Source organism: Gadus macrocephalus, chromosome 12 (genome assembly GCF_031168955.1).
Source record: "Gadus macrocephalus chromosome 12, ASM3116895v1".
NCBI lineage: Eukaryota > Metazoa > Chordata > Actinopteri > Gadiformes > Gadidae > Gadus > Gadus macrocephalus.
Genome location: NC_082393.1, coordinates 14,877,698 through 14,899,034, shown reverse-complemented (window position 1 = coordinate 14,899,034; position 21,337 = coordinate 14,877,698). Strand labels below are relative to the sequence as shown.

General features: G+C 45.5%; 1 long non-coding RNA gene across 1 annotated transcript; it reads left to right on the top strand.

Annotated features, from left to right (window-relative positions):
* Positions 1-7,518: 7,518 nt before the first annotated feature.
* LOC132469978 (uncharacterized) lies at positions 7,519-9,081 on the top strand. Its single transcript, XR_009528536.1, has 3 exons — positions 7,519-7,590; positions 7,699-7,845; positions 8,867-9,081. It is a non-coding gene; the product is annotated as an uncharacterized LOC132469978 (long non-coding RNA).
* The last annotated feature ends 12,256 nt before the right edge of the window (positions 9,082-21,337 follow it).

Sequence of the window (21,337 nt, the reverse complement as noted above, 5' to 3'; positions counted from 1 at the left end):
TATAAGGACAATTATAGTTCATACTTATAGTTCATGTTAATGGGGTATTGTATTACTCATTTATTTGTTTGCCCTTTTATTATGTCAGTTTGGTGTTATTAGTTTGTAATGAGACCTATCTGCGCGGAGTGATTTGGTCCACTGGGGATACGGTCACTCGCGCAGTTAATTAATTCAGTCTCGCGTAGTCGGCCACTAGCGAAGGGTTTCGTATTACAACCGGCCGTTGAAAACCGCACGGTGCGGACGTAAGTCGAGAAATATAACGAATTAGAATATTCGTGAGTTTCGTGCTGTCGGCAGCACGGTGTATCGGCAGACAGAGGTGCGTTTGCCGTCCGTTCGCGCGCTAGCGTTTCCCGTGGAGGAGCGCTATCCAGGAGCACGTGCTCGCGGCCTAGTCGCCAGATGGGAACCAGGAAGAGGCTGGTTTCCCTCGTTCCAGACGAGGTTCGTGAGGCGGGTTCAAGCCCCCTACCAGGCAGCACCGCCGATCTTCACCCCAACACCAAGGGAGGTGTCCCCCCTCTCCAACGCCCCCCTTTGTATCCGGCAGTTTCGACTCACCCCCTTCCCCCTCCCCACTCCAAGTGCACCAACGACCCAGCGGCGCCGCACTACGAGCACGAGGACATTCGTTAGGCCCACCGAGGGGCCTCAGGTCGGATTGTCTGCGTGTGTGCGGGCTGTGTGATTGGGTTAAAGGGAGGGTACAGCATTGGGGAGGTATATAGTGAGTGTGCATTGAAGTGTTTAGATGGCAATGTGTTTAATGTGTATCTCTAGGTCCGTTTATTGTCTGTATTAAATTGTTAAACGTAGCTTTGGTCTCCTCTCAATCTTAACTAAATACGTACAGGTTTATTATATTAATTGTTTATAGATTCCTTTATTCAGATTACATCCCTTTGGAAATTATACAGTCCTTTATAGGCTCCGGTACTTTCTTCAGTACAGGTGGGTTTACCATCAGCCGCCTGAAACCACGCTGTTCCAAAGTCATGCACTAAACCGAAAAAACATACATGCATTAGTGGCCTTCTATACCACAAAGGAAAAATTTAATAAAATAAAAACGCGACATGCCCCGTTCCAAGACCACTTCTGCTGCCATAGCTGACATATCTGACTCCTGTTCCCCCTCCACCTTTCATCAGCCGGCTTTTCCTATGATGGTTGCAGTCCGTCACTCCATGATCAAGTGAGCCAGTGCTCACAGTGACTCTGCCAAGTAATCGTGACTGTGCCTGATTTAGGTTGTCCCGGGCTTCAAGGTGGGATCTTACCCGTCGTTGGCTAACCAGCCTTCCATACTGGCTTATTGCAGGATGCCGTACCTGGGATACGATCAATCCCCACCTATATGGTGGTATAGATCGCAAAGTGGAGGGATGGAGACAGAGTCATCAGCCGCATCTGCCTTATGCAACCATATGTGTGCGTAATGAATACAAATCAGGGCGACTATAAAACAAAAGATAATTTATCAGAGTTAAAATTATTAAAGTGTTGCAGCAGTATTAGTGGCATTTGAAGGTAAACCCACTACTTCCGAATCCAATTTGACAACATAGCACGTATGACTCCTTCCCAGCAGATGTGGCGTCAACCCACCTACTGTCCTTTACTAGGGAGATGTGAAAGAAAACAAAAATCACAATATTAAAACTTGCATTTTCAATATTGGGCGACTCACTTTTGTCTTCACAATTCTCTTCATAATCCCACCCGATTGCCCTACACTATCTATTTAAATTGGACGACCTAATTAAACCTTTTATTCTACCTATTGCTTGCATTTAATGTTTTCCATATTTTGATTCACTACTATACCAAACCCAAACCCTCTATGTTGATCTTAACTAGTTTATTTCAACACTGAATTGATACATTGTTTCTATTTACTAATTAACCATATTGTTTTATCTGAAGTGTGCTTGTGTATCCCCTTGTGTACTCCATCACTCGGAGTAGGAGAGGATTCTCCCCTACCTTGGCAGCCCTGACACACACACGAGAACAGGCTCACATACGCATCCTTTCTTATTTTATTTAACTTCTTTATTTTGTATGACATGTCATTGTGGATAACCTAAATTAGAAATTTGGATAACGTTTTATCATACTTATTTGGTCTAATTTTTAAGCATTGCCGATTGTTTTTTCTAAATTATAAGATCACTTTTAATAAATTGTCTATTACTTATCATAATCTCGAAGGAAATATTTTATTTGTGTTGTTATCTTGGCACCTAGACCTCGTCAGGTCCAAGCACCAAAATAACATCCACCTATCCACGCAGAGTCCATGGGTTGGGTCTGCTCCTCTTTTGATGAGTCACTTTACCCTGGCGCCATTGAACCCATTGACTCCTGTGGAGTGTGGTGTGCAGACAATTTTTTAACGCTAATTGCTCATGTTTTGGAGTCTAAATAATTATTCCTAAATCCTGTAATCACCATGTAACTTGCTCAGGGACACAGCTACACTCAGCTAGGAGAGATGGGGATCGAACCAGCAACCCTTTGGTTACTAGACAACTGCTCTACCTCCTGAGCTAAACGACCCCAGCCACCTCTCCGCTGATTTATTACCTCCGGGTCGGTCCGCATCCACCCTTTTTGCTTTCTATACATTCCACTCCCTTCTCCAAACACCTTCTCCCTCTGATCCAACCTGTTGTCTCACCAGTGCTCTGTGTACCAAGATGTAATGATATATACCACATGATATTCCGACGCGATGGAGAGTCTCAGAGCCACAGAATCACCAATCCCAGCGGTGGTTCTAGGTTTTTTCTAAAACAGTGGACATGGGTTACATACAGGAACCAATCACAGAGTACATCCAAACGCACAAATAATGTATTAGGCACAATGCAAATTCAATCTCTTTCTCTCTGTTGTCTCTCTGTCCAGCCCCCACCTGCGGGTTTTTTCATTACTTACGTTCCTTCTCTCTAACTTTCTTTACCTCTCTTTATCTACTTCCTTTGCTTTCACAAATCTCCATAACCATTTTCACTTTCAGTAATCCTTTCCTTTCCTTTCTGGTTTATTCGTTTTTTGGACACTCTCCAAAACTAGATTTATTAATCTTAAAAAGGCCATCGAAAGATATGAATCTCCCCAAAGAAAATTCTAACCGGAAAGCCTTCTCCAATCTCATCGTCACTTCTCGTTGCCAATCTACACACTCTTCCTCTTCTCTGTCTCACTCTTCACAAATCACTTCATCTGTCCCCTCTAACTCAACTCAATGCTAACTCTTACTCACTCACTCACTCACTCACTCACTCACTCACTCACTCACTCACATATACAACTTAAAATAGGAATTCACCGATTCTCATCCTTGGAGCTGTCATAGGCATTAACTGTGTGTGTTCCGAGAATCCTAAAGTTTTGGTGAATTTACCTGCCATGGGGAGGTGAGAGGCATAATTTGGACCTACGCAAGTGTAAGTGGCTCCAGTGTGGGCCATCATTGGTGTGCCTCTATAATTTATCAGAACCTGCAGTATTGGTTCCTCATCAGCTTGTTTTGTGATTGCTACAAGCTGACTCTCCCCCTGTGGATTCTCTGGGCACCCCTAGTATCCCTGACCCATAAAGGGACCTGCCTGTCCCTGGTCGCTGTTACCCTGTGTTTGCTGTGGTGGAAAAGGGTTAGTTAAACAATCCTTCTTAGAATGTCCTTCCTGGTTGCACCCATAACATATTAAAGGACCTCTGCGTTGTCCTTGGAATCCTTGCTGTTGATTGTTTCTAAACTGTCCTTGGGGCCCCTGATTCTGTCTATTTTTATTTGTGGGGTTCCCATAATTATGGATGTGTACATGTGTAACAGGTGGAGTAGGTGACAGTTGGCTCTGAGGCTGTTGTACTGGGAGAGAAAATGCCAATCGTGGATATTGGTTTTGAAGTGCGCCCTGCGGGGCGGCTTGCGATAGTACAGGAGCTGGTTCTAAAACACCTGTCTGTCTCTTCTTATCTCTTTCCTTCCTTGTGAGATCTTCCAGCTGAAGCTGATATAGCTTCCTCTGGACCTCTTTGCTTTGTTCCTGTATTCTTTGTTTATTCTGACGATATTCATCCACTGCATGAACTAAATGGTCATTACAATTTCTATGAGATCCTGATGTAGACAGTCCAACCACATCCTCTAGCTTGGCTTTGATTTGGCTGGGAAGTGTCTCTATCACAGAGTTTCTAAACACGACAGAGAACACCGGATGGATCTCAGGATCCTCATTCGTCTCCAAGCGCCATCTGTCCACTTGGGCCTGGAGGTAGGATGCAGGATTCTCTGTGTCATTGATGGGGAGGCCTCTCATGTTTTTATGATCAATATGGGTAGGGAACTCCGTTCTGAGTGTGTTCCACATCGCCACTCTGTAGCGATCAAGTGTAGTCCCATCATACATTCCATCCATTATGTCCAACCCTCCATTCCTCAGTACAGACTCCATTTTAGACAACCCCAATACTCTTGCCAACAGAGCTTTCAGGTCCCCCACTGCAATTAGCTTTCACACTGTGAGCTCCTCAAATGTTCTAATCCATTTGGACGCCCCGTTAATTATGTTAGGGAGTTTAGAAATGACTCCCTCCAAGTCCTGTGAACCCCACGGTTGATAATGGACCTGTTGTCCGTTGACTAGAGTAGGATAATTTCCCGGAGAAGTTTCGGGTGCTTTTCCTTATCTCTGTGATCTCCTTAGTTTCTCATCTAACTCGAGTGGTGTGGGGCTTACTGATGTACTGCAGCCAGGCTCCTCTGTCGCTGGGCTCTCACTATACCCCTCCCCCTTGAGTTTAGTACTCTTTTTTGTTTGCCTTTTCTGAGACTTCGTCCTCGTCTTTGTGTTTTTTCCTCTCCTTTTCTTTCTAGGAGAAGGCCCTTCGCAAATTCGCTCATTACCATCTTTCACATCTTTATTACTGTGCTCATCACCACTTGTCTCATCTTCGTCCTCATCCTCACTCTTACTATAACTAGTGTCAGCATTGTTACACTCTTCCCCTGCTTTCCTAATCCCCTCATAACAGTCCATGTGTATGGGTGCGCCCCTCCTCCCCTGTGTGTTACATTTATTATCTCCTTCATCTAGTGTGACTTCCCCTTTAGCTTCTACGTTGTCTTTTAGCAATGGGTACAATGATACTAGTTTGTGCAGCGGTGACTCAACCGTCAGAGGCAATGGTTGAGCCTTGTTGTTATTAGCTATTATTTCTCCCGCCACTCTCTGTAATGTTCGCCATCTCTCTCCTTCCTCTAGGAACAAAGCTGAAACTAACTTTTCCCTGTCCCTCTTTGCTAAGGCCGTTTTTCCACTTCTGTTATCTATGTAATTCCTTATCACTACCTCCATGTCCCGATACATTATTGGATCAAAAGTCCCTCCCATGGGCCATATAGTACCTGCTGCTTCTGTCCTTTCTTCCCAATTCTCAGAGATCTTTTTCATCTCACCTTTGAGCAATAGACGGTCTCTACTCAAAATCTCTACCGCTGTTGGTGCCATTTTCAATTATTACTTTATTACTTTATTTATCTATTCTGAAGTACACTATTTATTAATAAAATTTATTTGAGTTTATTCTACTAGTTATTTTCTATACTTTACTATCTCTAAGCTACAAATGTGAACTCTTCCCAAGCGCTCGTCTCCCTCCCGAAGGTTGGAATGTGGCCCCCACCCTTTACTGCTATCAATTCTCAACCCTGCCTTGCAGGCTCCTGCTCGTCCCCTGTGTGTTTGCTCGTGCACGTGCAGTTAGGGTCAGCTTAATGTTTAAGCCAAAGAAGATTTATACATTTATTCAGTACTTCAACAAATTAACTATTCTCTATCCGTCTAATTCATTTATGATTATCAACTACTTCAAACAAATTAACTATTCTCTGTCCGCCTAATTTATTTATGACAGAATCAACAACAAAAAAATGAACCGGGTCGTAAAAACCTCCGAGGACTTAATCCTAACACGACTTAAATACAGACAATAAGCCGGTTCATACAATTTCTTTATCTTATATTAAAAAATGTCTGAATTGTTTGTAATTAATTACAAAATAAAAAGTTGACCGAGCATAGAAACTGGCCTTTTGGTTAATCACATGAACGGTCGGATGTATAATGAATCAATCAGAACTTCAAACAAGAATGATTGCCACAAAGCACCAAGATCAGAATTAAAGACTGGCCCCACCTCCAGATCCAATATCTGCAGTTTAAATGAACTCATACAAACGATGCTTCGCACAACTAGTCTATTCCTTCAAAATAATGGCTAATCACATACACACTCGACCAGATCACGAACAAACAAGAAACTCCTCAAAATACCAATTCACGCGGTAACCAAGAAACGTATCTATTCAAAAGTGCGAGAAGCCCGTTTTCTCAAGATACCAAGACCGGAATTAGCAATCCCCCTTTTCTGCAGTCGAACTGGTCCAAGCAAAGAGTCTAAAAATCACCCGTCTATCCCACGGAAGCCCTTCTCAAATAAAAATGAATTCATCAACGGCAATGAATTCCACCCCAGCTTTCATCCAACAGGTAGGCCTACTTCAACCGACCTGCGGACCTGCACTGTCCTTCCTTCCTTCAGAAGACAGCCACAGGACTTTACAGAAGGCCTATTTAAACAAAATACCAAAACACCAAATAACAACAACTCGTTTACTCGTTTCAAAATAGGGAACCACAATGCGTCTTGGTCATTTAGAACCACAGCGCCTAGGGCATATGTGCGCGCGCACGTCAATCTCTTCCGGAGCTCCCGTCTCTCTCACTCACTCGTTTATCTATAATTTTAGTTCGTTTGATCAAAGAGACACTTTACCTGCTGCTCGGCGTTCAGACGGGGCAAGAACAGATCAAACGACTCTATCCTATATATGGCAAGACAACTTACCCTTGAGCTCTGGTCGTATGATCCGTTCGCGTCCCGTCCTCTGGCCCGGCAGCTGACGAGTCCCTATTTCCTCCTGGTCATGACGCCAATATAACGTAGATTAATCGAGATTTAAAACACTTAGACTAATTTAAGAGAGAGAGTGAGAAAGAAATCGAGGGGTCCGGAGCAAGAATTGACAAAAGACTTTATCGTGCAGAAAAACAACAACGACAACAGCCTGAGTAGGTTTGCAAAGTCACTGCTTGAACTTCGGTCCCAGCCCTCCTTTATACACATACAGGAACTTCTTTAATACAATGGAGGTTCCCTTTGTCCTAATGAGGTTTCCGCCTAGTCTCTTCGTCTCAGCGTGTTTTCAACCGTGCCCCGGTCTGAGGTCCGCAGGGATTAGCCTTGTTAGCCAAAATGACCCAAGGCTGAAAGGTGGAGGTCAACATGACTTGACCCCGCAGTTCCCAGGACATTTCTGTGCGCCTACCATCTGGTGTGAACCCAGACTCAGGCGTCATGTGCTTTCCACTATTTAAAATATTAAGCCTATTAATAATCATGGTTTACTATAGAATATACTCACTAATTTCTACCACATGTGCTGCAGTGATGGTTCTGACTTTGAGTCAGACACAGTACACCAGCCTACTAAAAGAGTAGCAGCTCAAGGTAAGGTTGTGTTGTCACATTGCATTACATTTCCATTTATGTCCTGCTGTCACTGTTTTTGATTACTGACAAGAGAAACCAGAATGTTATTAGTTTAGAATATTACAGGTTCTTCAGTAGCTCCAACAGCCATTTCATCATTGAAGCGCAGCACACAATAAAGCGTTGTCTGGAAGCTAAAGCTGGAGAATGCAAAAGAAAAAATTAAGTCCTTGGAGAATGAAAGGGACTTCTTAAGGAACCAACTGTCTGAGGGTAATCAATAATGAAAAATTATTTAAATAAACAGTATTAGGATTTATTGGCATCTGATGGATTTAAGGCAAAAAAAAAGAAAGAAAAAAACACACACCTGCTTGCAGAGTCCACATGTCTTTGCTGAAGTAAACAATTGCATCAGCAGTAACAGTAATTTGGCTTCAAAACATTTCAATAACCATACCATATAAGACAGGCACCACCAAATGGCGGGCCTGGGCCGGACCCAGACACCACAGCATCCTTCAGTCCCGATCAAAAACCCTGAGAGGACAGGCTACTGCCTACTTCTCTCACTGAACAAGAAGAGACAGTGGAGGGGTGGGATTGAGGAGGAAAAACGTTAAATGTGTTCAGGTTGTTTATTGGGGGCCAAGCATTGAATTTGTATCCCTTCTTATTTAACCCTAACCCTCTTTTTTTATTCAACAATTGAAGTCCATGGGAGCCCATAGAACTGTATGTCGAAAAGTAATGAAATTCGGTACACTGGTAGATGGTTGTGCTAGGAGGCCATGGCGTGAATTTAATGTTGATTGGCCAAAAGGTAGCAGTTTAGCTAACAGGAGGAGGCAGTATGATGCCAAAGGTGTGCTGCAGAGACCTCATTGTTTACTGTACATTGTATTGCCTGAACAGCCAGGAACTCGCAGATCTTTTCTTCCATTATTATTAATTATACACTTTGATACATTTGGGCATAATGTAAAATACTTTTAAGTTTCAATTTTGACTTGTGATGGCAGCTAACAAATGATGGTCACAGCTAAGGGCTGCATGGCAGTTTAGAAAAAATAGATCGTTTTTGTCTTGCAGCCTCTATTTTCATTATGGTGGAAGCATCTGATTGTTTGTCTTTTCTATGCCATCCCAAAAATCGAATCACTCTACCCTAAAGTGGGGGAGCCCAGGTGTACATTTAAGTATAAGTATAACGCTACAGTGATTGGGAGTGAGTGATAATTTCACACCCCTATTGGTAACACTAGTAACGTGCTTATCGTCTTGCTTGTTTCAGCTTTGGCGCTTGCAAATAAAGAGGCCCAAGTGACAGCAGCGCCCTCCTTGCACGAAAAGAGGATTGAAAAATCTTCTTCATCTTCCTCCTCCACCTCCGCCTCCTCCTCATCCTCCTCCGACAGTTCCTCCTCTTCCTCACCATCTTCTTCAGAAAGAGGGAAGAAGAAGAAGAGGAACAACAACAGCAAAAACAAAAAAGACAGCAAGAAAAAAAAAAGGGAAGAAAGGAAACAAAAAGAACACAAAGATAGGAAAGAGAGGTACGTTGGCAACCAGGGGATAAGGCGGGGTACATCTGTGGTGTACTACAGTTATCACCTTTGAAATGCCTAACCCAGTCTTTGTTCCAAATTCCAACAAATATTACTTACCAGTATAAAAAGGAAAAGCCTGCCTACAAATGCTATGTTATGGATCAATCAGCTGGTTGATCAGCTGGTCCCAAGTCTGCTTATAATATCAAAGCCACGTCTGAACATGACTGTTCAAATCAGCATAATGGATGAAGCTACAGCAGGAACATGGCTTTCAAATAACACTAAATGATATAATTGACTTATTCTACCACTTATGTAAACTATACAGTGCTTCCACTTTACTCTCTAGTTGTGCTCATTTGATGTATAATAACCTACTGTTAAGAGTACAGATAATACTACTCGAATAAACAGTACACTCACAGTACTCTTGATACTAATGGAAATTTAATAATTATTATTATTCATCTTCATCTTCATCCGCTTATCCGGGGTCGGGTCGCGGGGGGAGCAGCTCAAGCAGGGGGCCCCAGACTTCCCTTTCCCGGGCCACATTGACCAGCTCTGACGGGGGGATCCCGAGGCGTTCCCAGGCCAGTGTTGAGATATAATCTCTCCACCTAGTCCTGGGTCTTCCCCGAGGTCTCCTCCCCACTGGACGTGCCTGAAACACCTCCCAAGGGAGGCGCCCAGTGGGCATCCTTGCCAGATGCCCGAACCACCTCAGCTGACTCCTTTCTAAGTAAAGGAGCAGCGGCTCTAATCCGAGTTCCTCACGGATGGCTGAGCTTCTCACCCTATCCCTAAGGGAGACGCCAGCCACCCTTCTGAGAAAACTTATCTCGGCCGCTTGTAGCCGCGATCTCGTCCTTTCGGTCATCACCCAACCCTCATGACCATTGGTGAGGATAGGAACGAAGATCGACCGGTAGATCGAGAGCTTTGCCTTGCGGCTCAGCTCTCTTTTCGTAACAACGGTGCGGTAAAGCGAACGCAATACCGCCCCCGCTTTTCCGATTCTCCGGCCAATCTCACGCTCCATAGTACCCTCACTCGCGAACAAGACCCAGAGGTACTTGAACTCCTTCACTTGGGCTAAGGACTCATTTCCTACCCGGAGTAAGCAATCCACCGGTTTCCTGCTAAGAGTCATGGCCTCAGATTTAGCGGTGCTGATCCTCATCCCAGCCGCTTCACACTCGGCCGCCAGCCGATCCAGTGAGTGCTGAAGGTCACAGGCCGATGATCCAATGAGGACCACATCATCTGCAAAAAGCAGTGACGAGATCCTCAGACCACCGAACTGCAACCCCTCCCCACCACGACTACGCCTCGATATCCTGTCCATGTATATCACAAACAGGATTGGTGACAAGGCGCAGCCCTGGCGGAGACCAGCACCCACTGAGAACGAAACTGACTGGCTGCAAAGGACGCGAACACAGCTCTCGCTTTGGGAGTACAGAGATTGGATGGCCCTGAGGAGAGACCCCCTTACCCCATACTCCCGCAGCACCTCCCACAGTTTCTCCCGGGGGACCCGGTCATACGCCTTCTCCAGATCCACAAAACACATGTAGACCGGATGGGCATACCCCCAGGCCCCCTCCAGGATCCTTGCGAGAGTGAAGAGCTGGTCCGTAGTTCCACGTCCGGGGAACCGCATTGTTCCTCTTCAATCTGAGGTTCGACGATCAGCCGAACCCTCCTTTCCAGAACCTTGGAGTAGACTTTACCAGGGAGGCTGAGAAGTGTGATACCCCGGTAATTGGCACACACTCTCTGGTCCCCCTTTTTGAACAGGGGAACCACCACCCCGGTTTGCCACTCCTTTGGCACTGTACCCGACTGCCACGCGATGTTGAATAGGCGTGTCAACCATGACGGCCCCTCAACACCCAGAGCCTTTAGCATTTCTGGCCGGATCTCATCAATCCCTGGGGCTTTGCCACTGCGGAGATGTTTGACTACCTCAGTGACCTCCACCAGAGAAATTGACGACGAAACACCATCAACCTCGAGCTCTGCCTCCAACATAGAGGGCGTGTTATTCAGATTCAGGAGTTCCTCAAAGTGTTCCTTCCAACGTCCGACAACCACCTCAGTTGAGGTCAACAGAGTCCCATCCTTACTGTACACAGCTTGGATGGTTCCCTGTTTCCCCCTCCTGAGGTGCCGGATAGTCTTCCAGAAACTCTTTGGTGCCGACCGAAAGTCCTTCTCCATGGCCTCTCCGAATTTCTCCCACACCCGCTGCTTAGCCTCCGACACGGCAGCAGCTGCAGCCCTTCGAGCCTGTCGGTACCCTGCAACCGAGTCAGGAGACCCCCAGGATATCATATCCCGGAAGGCCTCCTTCTTCAATCGGACGGCTTCCCTGACCACCGGTGTCCACCACAGTGTCCGAGGGTTACCGCCCCTTGAGGAGCCTAAGACTAGGGATGGGCATTTGAAGAAATTTTCTTGATCGAGCATCGCTAGAGTTATCGATCAATTATCGATTAATCATTAACTTTTTTCTATGTTTTTTTTCTAATGTTTTTATCAATGAAATCTTTATTCCAACAATAATGTATGGGCCAAAATTAATACAATACAGTTAACTTGAAGACCTACAACTGTTTAACAGTTTTAAAATAATAAATACAGGCATTATAGGTTATAGGCCTATGCGGCGCTCGTAAAGTCCGAACAATGCGCCTACAGGCGCTCTTAAAGGTTTGGAAACGATTCAACAAGACTAAATCTGTAGCCTATTCCAATTACAATAAGTAGCGAACTTATCGGACAACAATAATCAAACAAAGGCAGTGGGCATTAAACTGTATAACTGTTATGAAAAAAAAGGGGGGGGAAAGGCCGACATATAATGCCTGCAGCCGGCGCGCGGAAAAGGCTCGCAACAAAAAGATGAGCCACCCATTTACAAACAATTGCATGAACTAGTCTATCTAAAAGCAATACCTTATTGAACATATATAAGGCTGGACTTGTTGCTAAAATATCACAGTTTTGGCAAAATGTAACGACTCCAAGAGGCACCAAGCGGAGCGAGAGTCAACACATTAAGAAAGAAAAGAGCGACTCACATACGGTGGTGACTGTCGTCCATAGCATACAGTAACTCCAGCCTACATATTTTTGTTTAGGAATATAAGCATGTTAACATGCTCGGGGGTCAGACGCGAACGCAGCCTTGTAACTGTCAGTCCAGCAGCAGAAAACACCCGCTCTGACGGGACCGAAGTTGCGGGGATGCAGAGGTATTGTCGCGCTAACTTTGACAGCCTGGGGAACCTTCTTCCATTCACTTTCCACCAGTCGGCAGGGTTATATTCAATTAAATGCTTCAAGACTCACAGTATGCAACACAACGTCCTTTTAATCGATAACAATATAAATTGATCGACGCATTTCTTAACGATCAATTATCGAGCATCGATTAATTATGCCCATCCCTACCTAAGACCCTGAGGCCACAGCTAGCCACCTCAGCTTCAGCAATGGAGGCTTTGAACACAGCCCACTCCGGCTCAATGCCCCCAACCTCCACAGGAATGCCAGAAAAACTCAGCCGGAGGTGTGAGTTGAAGATACGTAGGACGGGGGCCTCCTCCAGACGTTCCCAATTCACCCGCACTACTTGTTTGGGCTTACCAGGTCTATCCGGAAATTTCCCCCATTCCCTGATCCAACTCACCACCAGATGGTGGTCGGTTGACAGTTCCGCCCCTCTCTTAACCCGAGTGTCCAAAACATGCGGCCTCAGATCAGATGACACGATCACGAAATTGATCGTCGATCTTCGGCCTAGGGTACTCTGGTACCAGGTACACTTATGAGCACCCTTATGTTCGAACATGGTGTTCGTTATGGATAATCCATGACTAGCACAGAAGTCCAATAACAAACGACCGCTCGGGTTTAGATCAGGGAGGCCATTCCTCCCCACCACGCCTCTCCGGGTGTCTCCATCCTTGCCCACGTGGGCGTTGAAGTCTCCCAGCAGAACTACGGAGTCCCCTACTGGAGCCCCATACAGGACTCCATTCAGGGTCTCCAAGAAGGCCGAGTACTGAACTGCTGTTTGGTGCATACGCACAAACAACAGTCAGAGTTTTCCCCCCTACAACCCTTAGGCGCAGGGAGGCGACCCTCTCGTCTACCGGGGTAAACTCCAACACCGCGGTGCTCAGCCGGGGATTTATGAGTATCCCCACACCCGCCCGGCGCCTCACGTCCTCGGCAACTCCGGAGAAGAATAGAGTCCAACCCTTATCCAGGAGTACGGTACCAGAGCTGAGACTGTGCGTGGAGGTAAGCCCCACCAGATCTAACTGATAGCGCTCCACCTCCCTCACAAGCTCCGGTTTCTTTCCCCACAGCGAGGTGACGTTCCACGTCCCCAGAGCCAGCTTCTGCCGCCCGGGTCTGGTCCGTCGAGACCCCTGACCTTCGCTGCCACCCATGTGGCTGCGCACCCGACCCCAACGGGTCTTCCCACAGGTGGTGGGCCCATGGGATGAAGAGAGGGGGGGTGCCACGTAGTTTGTTCGGGCTGTGCCCGACCGGGCTCCGTGGCAAACCCGGCCACCAGGCGCTCGCCATCGAGTCCTCCGTCTGGGCCTGGCTCCAGACGGGGGCCCCGGGCTTCCTCCGGGCCGGGTCACATCTCCTCTTTTTCCATTATTCATTGGAGTTTTTTAACCATTCTTAGTCTGGCCCCTCACCTGAGACCACTCTGCCATGAGAGACCCTACCAGGAGCACAAGGCTCCAGACAACCCAGCCCTCAGGTTCACAAGGACACGCAAACCTCTCCACCACGATAAGGTTACGGTTCCAGGAGAGGCAATGGGCCTAGTTCAAATGAATCTGTACGCAATAGGCTGCTTGCCTTCACTTCCCTGTCGTCATGGTGTTAAACCAGCCAATAGCGCACCAGGAGAAAAGCCAGCTTGGTGATTTGCTCCTGCAAAAACGTATCGAAACTAGAAAGAAATGTATTACTTTTCTCCAGACACTTTTGCAGGGCGAACTCAAATCACCGGCAGATTGGGCGGGGTTACCCAGTCTATCTTATCACTCTGTGCCTTATCTTGCATCCAGCGCAATTCACTTTCTACACCAACACATGTGTCGTTGCTAGTTTGCAACTGGCGCAGAGCGTTCTATACCCTCCACAGGCACGCATCGCTAAATTCTGAAATTATTTTGCGCCTCAAGGGGTGGTTCAGCGCAAGGAGGAGGCGTATTCTGGTGCAAAAGTTTCCTGGTGCAATTTTGCAGTATCAGAAAAATATTCCGCAACGAACCAGGAAATACCTGGTTTAAAGTCAGTGGCGCGTTGTTCAGATGCTATTTTAAGGGCGCATGCATAATGTTGCTTGTGCACCTCGCGCATACACTTTGCTTCCCTCATCTAACAGCTGATACAGCGGTAATAAGTTATACTTTTAAATCAATGCATCTGCAAACACATATTTTCTTGACACAGACATCGTGTACAAGCCCATAACTTTTAGGATTGATGAGATTTTGATCTTGAGAAAAAATTGTTCTTACGCGAGTGAGTGTTAAAAAGAATGAATGAATGTGGGCTTGCGTGTTTGTATGTGTAAAATAATTAATGAATGCGTGCGTGTGTGTGTGCATCCATCTGTTTAAACACATGCAAACTAAGCACGTAATGCATAATACAGTCCATGGCAATGTATATTAACGGGGGGACACATGCATAGTAGGAACACAAGTCGATAACAATAATAACGATAACAATTTATGCGTGTGTCTGAATTAGAATGACACAAAGATAAAAATAAATCGTCAGTTGCATCACCTTCCTTTACATAACTCAAATAGGAACAGTGAGACAAACACACAAACAAACCCTTGCCATGCACACAAACTCACACACTCACAAACATCCCCTAGCCTGCATACATACAAACACCGAGTTGATGAGTTCATTCTCTTGGATATGAAGCCCCTTCAAAGCAACTGCAAACTAGGGGTGTAACGGTACACAAAAGTCACGGTTCGGTACGTACCTCGGTTTTTAAGTCACGGTACGGTACGATACGGTACGGTTAATAGTTAAGGGGAATAAAAAAAAAAAAAAAAAGCAGCAATGAAAACACCAATAAACTTTGTTATGGCATTTCAGTTTCTGAATTCCCAGTGAGCTGGGTTTGTACAGCTCGCTTTTTTTTTTCTTCACAGCAACGGTGATAGTAACACCTGGATGGCGCCTTTTCAAATGTGTGTGCATGTTAAAGTGCTGTAAGTAGACACAGGGAGCCCTATCCATAGCCGGACAGCCTGTCGGAGACCCTCTCCGTAGCTTACGTGCACATCCAATATTTTTAACTATGCCGAAACCATGGACCTATTGGTCGACGCAACGGAGACGGCAAGGGCTGTGATTGGTCCTCTAACAAAATCATTTCCTGAATCACTTCTTCGGTTTGACTTTGTACCTTAATTACTTTGTACATTGTTTACTTTGCACCAGGACCACTAAAACACCAAATAAGATTTGAAAAGCTTTGGAAGTGTATTTACAACACTGCTTAAATGGTTTGTAACATACATACTGTATAACGCCTCGTGCCCACTGCACCGTCAGTCAACGGACGTGGGAAGGCGTGGCTGACGGATGGGGGAGTAGTCTTTGCAGATGCATCCGTCAGCCAATCAAATCGGTTCGCCGGGTTCTTCCCGCTTCTTCCTGCTTGTTGCGAGGCAAGATGACCCGCTTTCCCGCTTTCCAGTATCGTCAGAGCCCGAGTCGCGTCACAGTGCTTACATTTGCATACGCATTCTGATTGGATGACGGAACCGTCGCTGCCGAAAAAGTTGAACATTTTTCAACTTTCTGACGGTGGCGAACACTCCAACTAAACGGACGGATCCACAATGCATTGCGCGTCCGTCCCCATTCAAAGTCAATGGGCAACGGACAACTGACGGAGGTAGTGGGCACGGGGCGTAAGATAGATCCCGACGGAGAGCTGCTGAAGGGATTACGGAGTCGGAGTAGCCGACTCGCCGAGCACAGCAGGACCGAGAAAAAAAAAATAAAAATAGTTTAACTTCTGACACCAATGTAGTGACCTCGCCGGTGACATAATGATGTCGAGTCATTAGTAGTTGAAGGTAGTTTTAATGAACCAAAACCAGGTCACTGAAACCCGTAACGTCATAACCAACGGCAGAAAACCGACCCAAAACAAACCCCGGTTACCCCGGCAACCCCCAACACGGTCTCACTCGCGTGCAGGCCCCCACCCTCCTGTTCTTCCAAGGCCCTCCCCCAGCTGACCTAATGATTCGCCCCCACGCTGATTGACAAGAAGAACATTACAATACATGCACATAGAACAACTGGCATAACGGACAACGAAATATAATGCAACACATAACACACAAACTATTTAACTGTCCCAGGGTCGCTACATTACTTTGGCTAAACGGTCCGGGTGGAACTCCGACTTCAGGTTTTAAATTCCGTATTGCAAAACAAGCCTTTACATTCTCCATATTAACGCTATGTAGGCTACGCCACATTTACGAACCGCGGTACACCTCTTTAACCGCACCGAAGTGCCTGTACCGTGACGGTTCGGTACAAATACGTGTACCGTTACACCCCTACTGCAAACTGATTGACAAAATGAATGACGGACATAATAACTGATTGACAAAGAGAAGAGGTGATGATGGATTGTGAAGAGGAAACCAGAAGACTGAAAGAGTGATAGCAGCAGAATGTGTCTAATTGAGAAGGAGAAGCTTTGGACAAATGATCTAGAATTTCTACCTAGCCTTATGTCCACACAACACGCATCAACAACGTCACCTACCATCTACTATGCAGGTGTGTGTGCGTGGAGAATGCATGCGTGAATGTGTGCATGGGTTGCTTTAACCCTGAGTGTGGAACTCTCCCCCTATTCTTGTACACATCATGAAATGTCAGTTTCATGATGGGCGTAACAATTTGCTGTACACATGCCATTCTAACTGCATCACACCGCATTGAAGAAAATACAAAACACAAACCAAACAAAAATGTGATGTCTCTCTCTCTTTCTCTCTCACACTATTTCTTTGTACTTTTCTCTCCCGAAGGGGTTATCAACCAGCTTCTGATTATTGTGCAAGGTCACAAATTCTCATGGACAGCGCTGTGCGTCTGTATTTGCGTGTGCGTGTGTGTTTGTGTGTGTGTTTCAAGGTTCCGAAAACCATGGGAAGGGAGTGGGCCAGCATGCTTGTACTGCAGTGGCATCAAGACAGCCTGTTGAGCATGGGTAGCCACAGTCACTGCATTCTCTCTGACTGTCTGTGACACACACACAGTGGCGGTTTTAGGCACGGGCGAACCAGGCAGCCGCCCGGGGCGCCATCTTTGTGGGGGGCGCCAAATCACATGGGGTGCGCCACGAGCAGTTAAAAAAAAATAAGTGCTGCGTAGCGGTTTTCAATGAAGTACAAAACATTGTGTGGGGAATTGGTGTTTTGGCGCCCCCTCTGGCTGCAGGCGCACACCTGCTCGTTGAGAAGGTGCCGTGCACAGACGGAATGAAACCCCCACTGAAGTCCGTAGGGTCATGATACAACCCCCCCCTTGGAGGAAGTCTTGCCCGGGGCGTAACTGGACGTAGAACCGCCACTGCACACACATACAAGCACAGGCACACAAACAACCTCCACCCCCCACACTCTCACTCAAAACCATCACCCCACAAAACAACAAACTTGCACTCACACACATATACCCACACAAACACAAATACACACAAACAAACATACACACACTCTCACACACACAGACACACACACACACACGCACTCACACACAAACATGCACATAAACATACACACAAACACACATGTACACAAAAAATACATGCACACGCACACACAAACATGCACACACTCAGACACAGACCAACACAAACATACACACACACACAGAGCTGTATAGCTTTGTATACATACATGCAACATATACACAGCTGCCACCTCTAATGATGATTTATGCTCAGCCTGTAAGTCAGGCAAGCATGACTGCAGCAGCCATACAAACACAAACCCACATTCACACACAAACACACACACACACACACACACACACACACACACACACACACACACACACACACACACACACACACACACACACACACACACGTACACAGTTCCACTCACTAGCAGATTCATAAATACACCAACAGAAAGATAGTATCTGTGTGTGTGTGCGTGTGTGTGTGTCTCTCTCTCTCTCCCTCCCTATCCCTCTCTCTCTGTCCTAACATGGCAACTATACTATACGTAAAAAAAAAAACTCACAGAAGAAGATACATGTAGAGGAACAGAAGAATATACTGATGAAAAGGAAGAGAGCGAGAGGGAGCGAGTTCGAGAGAGAGCAAAAATAAAGGAAGAATGAAAGGGGAGGGGAGGGGGGCGGTAGATAGGTGTGTGGCTAGGAGAAGGGGAGTGCGAAGGGGACGGAATGGGTGGAGAGGGAGGAGGGGATTGGTGTAGACTATCGGCTACAACAAGCTCAGCTCATTTACCATGAAGTTTCTGCGATAAGGCTGTGGACGTCCAATCTCTCTCTGTGTAGATATTTCCTCTGAGGATGTAAACTCCCGTGCTATCACACAGGAAGCAGTGGGACCTTGCGTACGCAGAACACACCGCCATTGAGCTAGCCTTCACCGCGATGTTTGCGAATGACTCTGTTGATTTGTGTGTGCATGTGTGTGCCTGTGTGTGTGTGTGGGGGGAGATCTGAAGAATAACAGCTTTAAAGGGACATTGTGTAGCATTTTAAGCAATGCTAAAATCAATGTCTTCATTTATTAATATTTCCTCATTGGTGAAAAGTCACATCTGCCAATAATTGTACTTATCCTCCCGAGCAAAGAATTTCTTATGTTTATATTGTATAACTTACATTGAATGGGTAAGTCCTAATACGAGATACGCTTTTCACTGCCCCGGCAAATTTGGACCCTGCACTGCACTTTCGTTCATAATTCATGATCGTACTAATGCCACGCCACAGGAGAAGGAATCCTCGTTGCAAAAAAAGCAAAAAAGGGGAATTAAAAAGGCAACGTGACCGGCAAATTAAAAAAAATGGGTAAAACTTGCAGTAGCTTTTCCCAGGTTTAAAGATCAAATTAATGATTACGATTTGGTAACCCTTCCTTTTACAGTCCCCTAATTACTAGGTATTTACCCGGTACATACATGGTAAATCCTAGTGTATTACTGGGTAATTACCACTGGTAATAAGAAGGTAAATACAGAGGTAGTTACCCGGTAAATACATGGTAAATCATAGTGTATTACTGGGTAATTACCACTGGTAATAAGAAGGTAAATACAGAGGAATCATCCGGTAAATTATAGCGTATTACTGTGTAATTACAACCCGGTCTCACGAAAAGACGTGACACTGTCACGTTATTTAATCTATTGAAACGTGATCAGGATCACGTATTTTCAAATTTTTCGTGTTAACAAGCACAAATTTCAAACCCATGTATTTCAATTGGAAGTATTTGTCGTGTCACCAGCACGACTTCCAAACTAAGGTTCTGTGTGGGAGCGTTCTCCCTAATGTCCCTTAAGGAGCTCCGTACAGTACATTTATTGTTAAAAATTGTGAACAATATGACAGCTTTAGGCCACCCGTTTCTACTTTCACCTTTGATTCTGAGAAATTGTGACAATTCACGGATATAGGCTATTAAATGCAGGTGCGCTGCTCAGGCAAACCGCGAAAGAAAAAAGGGTAGCTGCTTAATCTGTTCTTTTTAGAATTGTATGTCTTGATGTTTTGATCTAGCCATAGATCCATTGTCTTGTTTTTGGCTATGTGAATGGAAGTCCGCGTCGATGCCTCGCAAGTCCAGTGTCGCGAGCGGACGTGACATCTAGAAGTCATACCGTATAATAATGGGTTATCATTAATATTGATGCGTAGGGGTTGATTATAACTCTTGTTTATTGTTTATACCACAGTCTGGGGGAATACTCGTATTCTGATTGGCTGCAGGGTGTGTATTATCTCCTGATATAGGCTACAGACACCTGCTAAATTCCAGTCAGTGTTTAGATTCTCTGCTCGAGCCCGAGCCCGACCCGACCCGGCCTGCGCTATCCTCGGGCCGGGCCTTTGATCGAGCGTTTTTACTTTTATTTGATCATTATCATAAATTAGCCTAATCTGAGGAGAAATCTATGCCATAAACAGAAATATTATGGGTCTTGATTACACGGGTCTTCTCAATGCCGTGGAACGCTCCGTTCACTTGCATGGGTCCGGGGATATCTCGGGATTGGTTTCTTTATTAATCGAATGGGAAATGCAATAGGCCTATTTTAGGACCGAATCACCGTTGAACTTGTTTCTAATAACATTTCTAGCGAGAAATATACTTTTTACTTGCATAATCTTTAGTCAGTGATTACGTCTGATCTTTAGTTTTATAGTTATTAGGAAGATTTTATCGGCTCGCTCGCATGTTTCAATGACGTCAGGTTGCTAAGGACGCTGCTTTCGCTAAACTAGCACACACACACACACACACACACACACACACACACACACACACACACACACACACACACACACACACACACACACACACAATGCATTTCGCTGCAGATATTCCCTCAATTATTATTACTTTCAAAACGTTGGCCAAGGTGGAATATCCTTTTTATTTGGGCTGCTTCTAGGACATTTTGGGTGGATTTTGAACGGTATGTGGGCGGGACGTTTTTTGCAGGACCTGGCAACCCTGCGCTGTTGCCCGGGGTGCTGAAATGCTCCGGAACAGATCTGGATCCACTATGGCCAAAAGACTTGTATGCCCCCCCCCCACCCCCTTAAATAAATTCTATGGCAGAATAAAGAATAAATTCATGCATTATCATTCAACTTGAACATGTGTTTTTACAGTATAGCGTGGTGGAGGGCTGACGTATGTTGCCCAACCCGGAAGTGAGCGTCGCCCTGGTTTCCCTTGACAAAAAGCCAACGGGTTTTTCCATTGGATTTTGGATTAGAAAAATTAGCATCTTTTTTTTTTTGTGATCAATTTTTTATTGTATTTTATATTTCATACAAGAAACAGTTACACATATACACAAGTAAGACAACATAACACATAATACTCAACCATA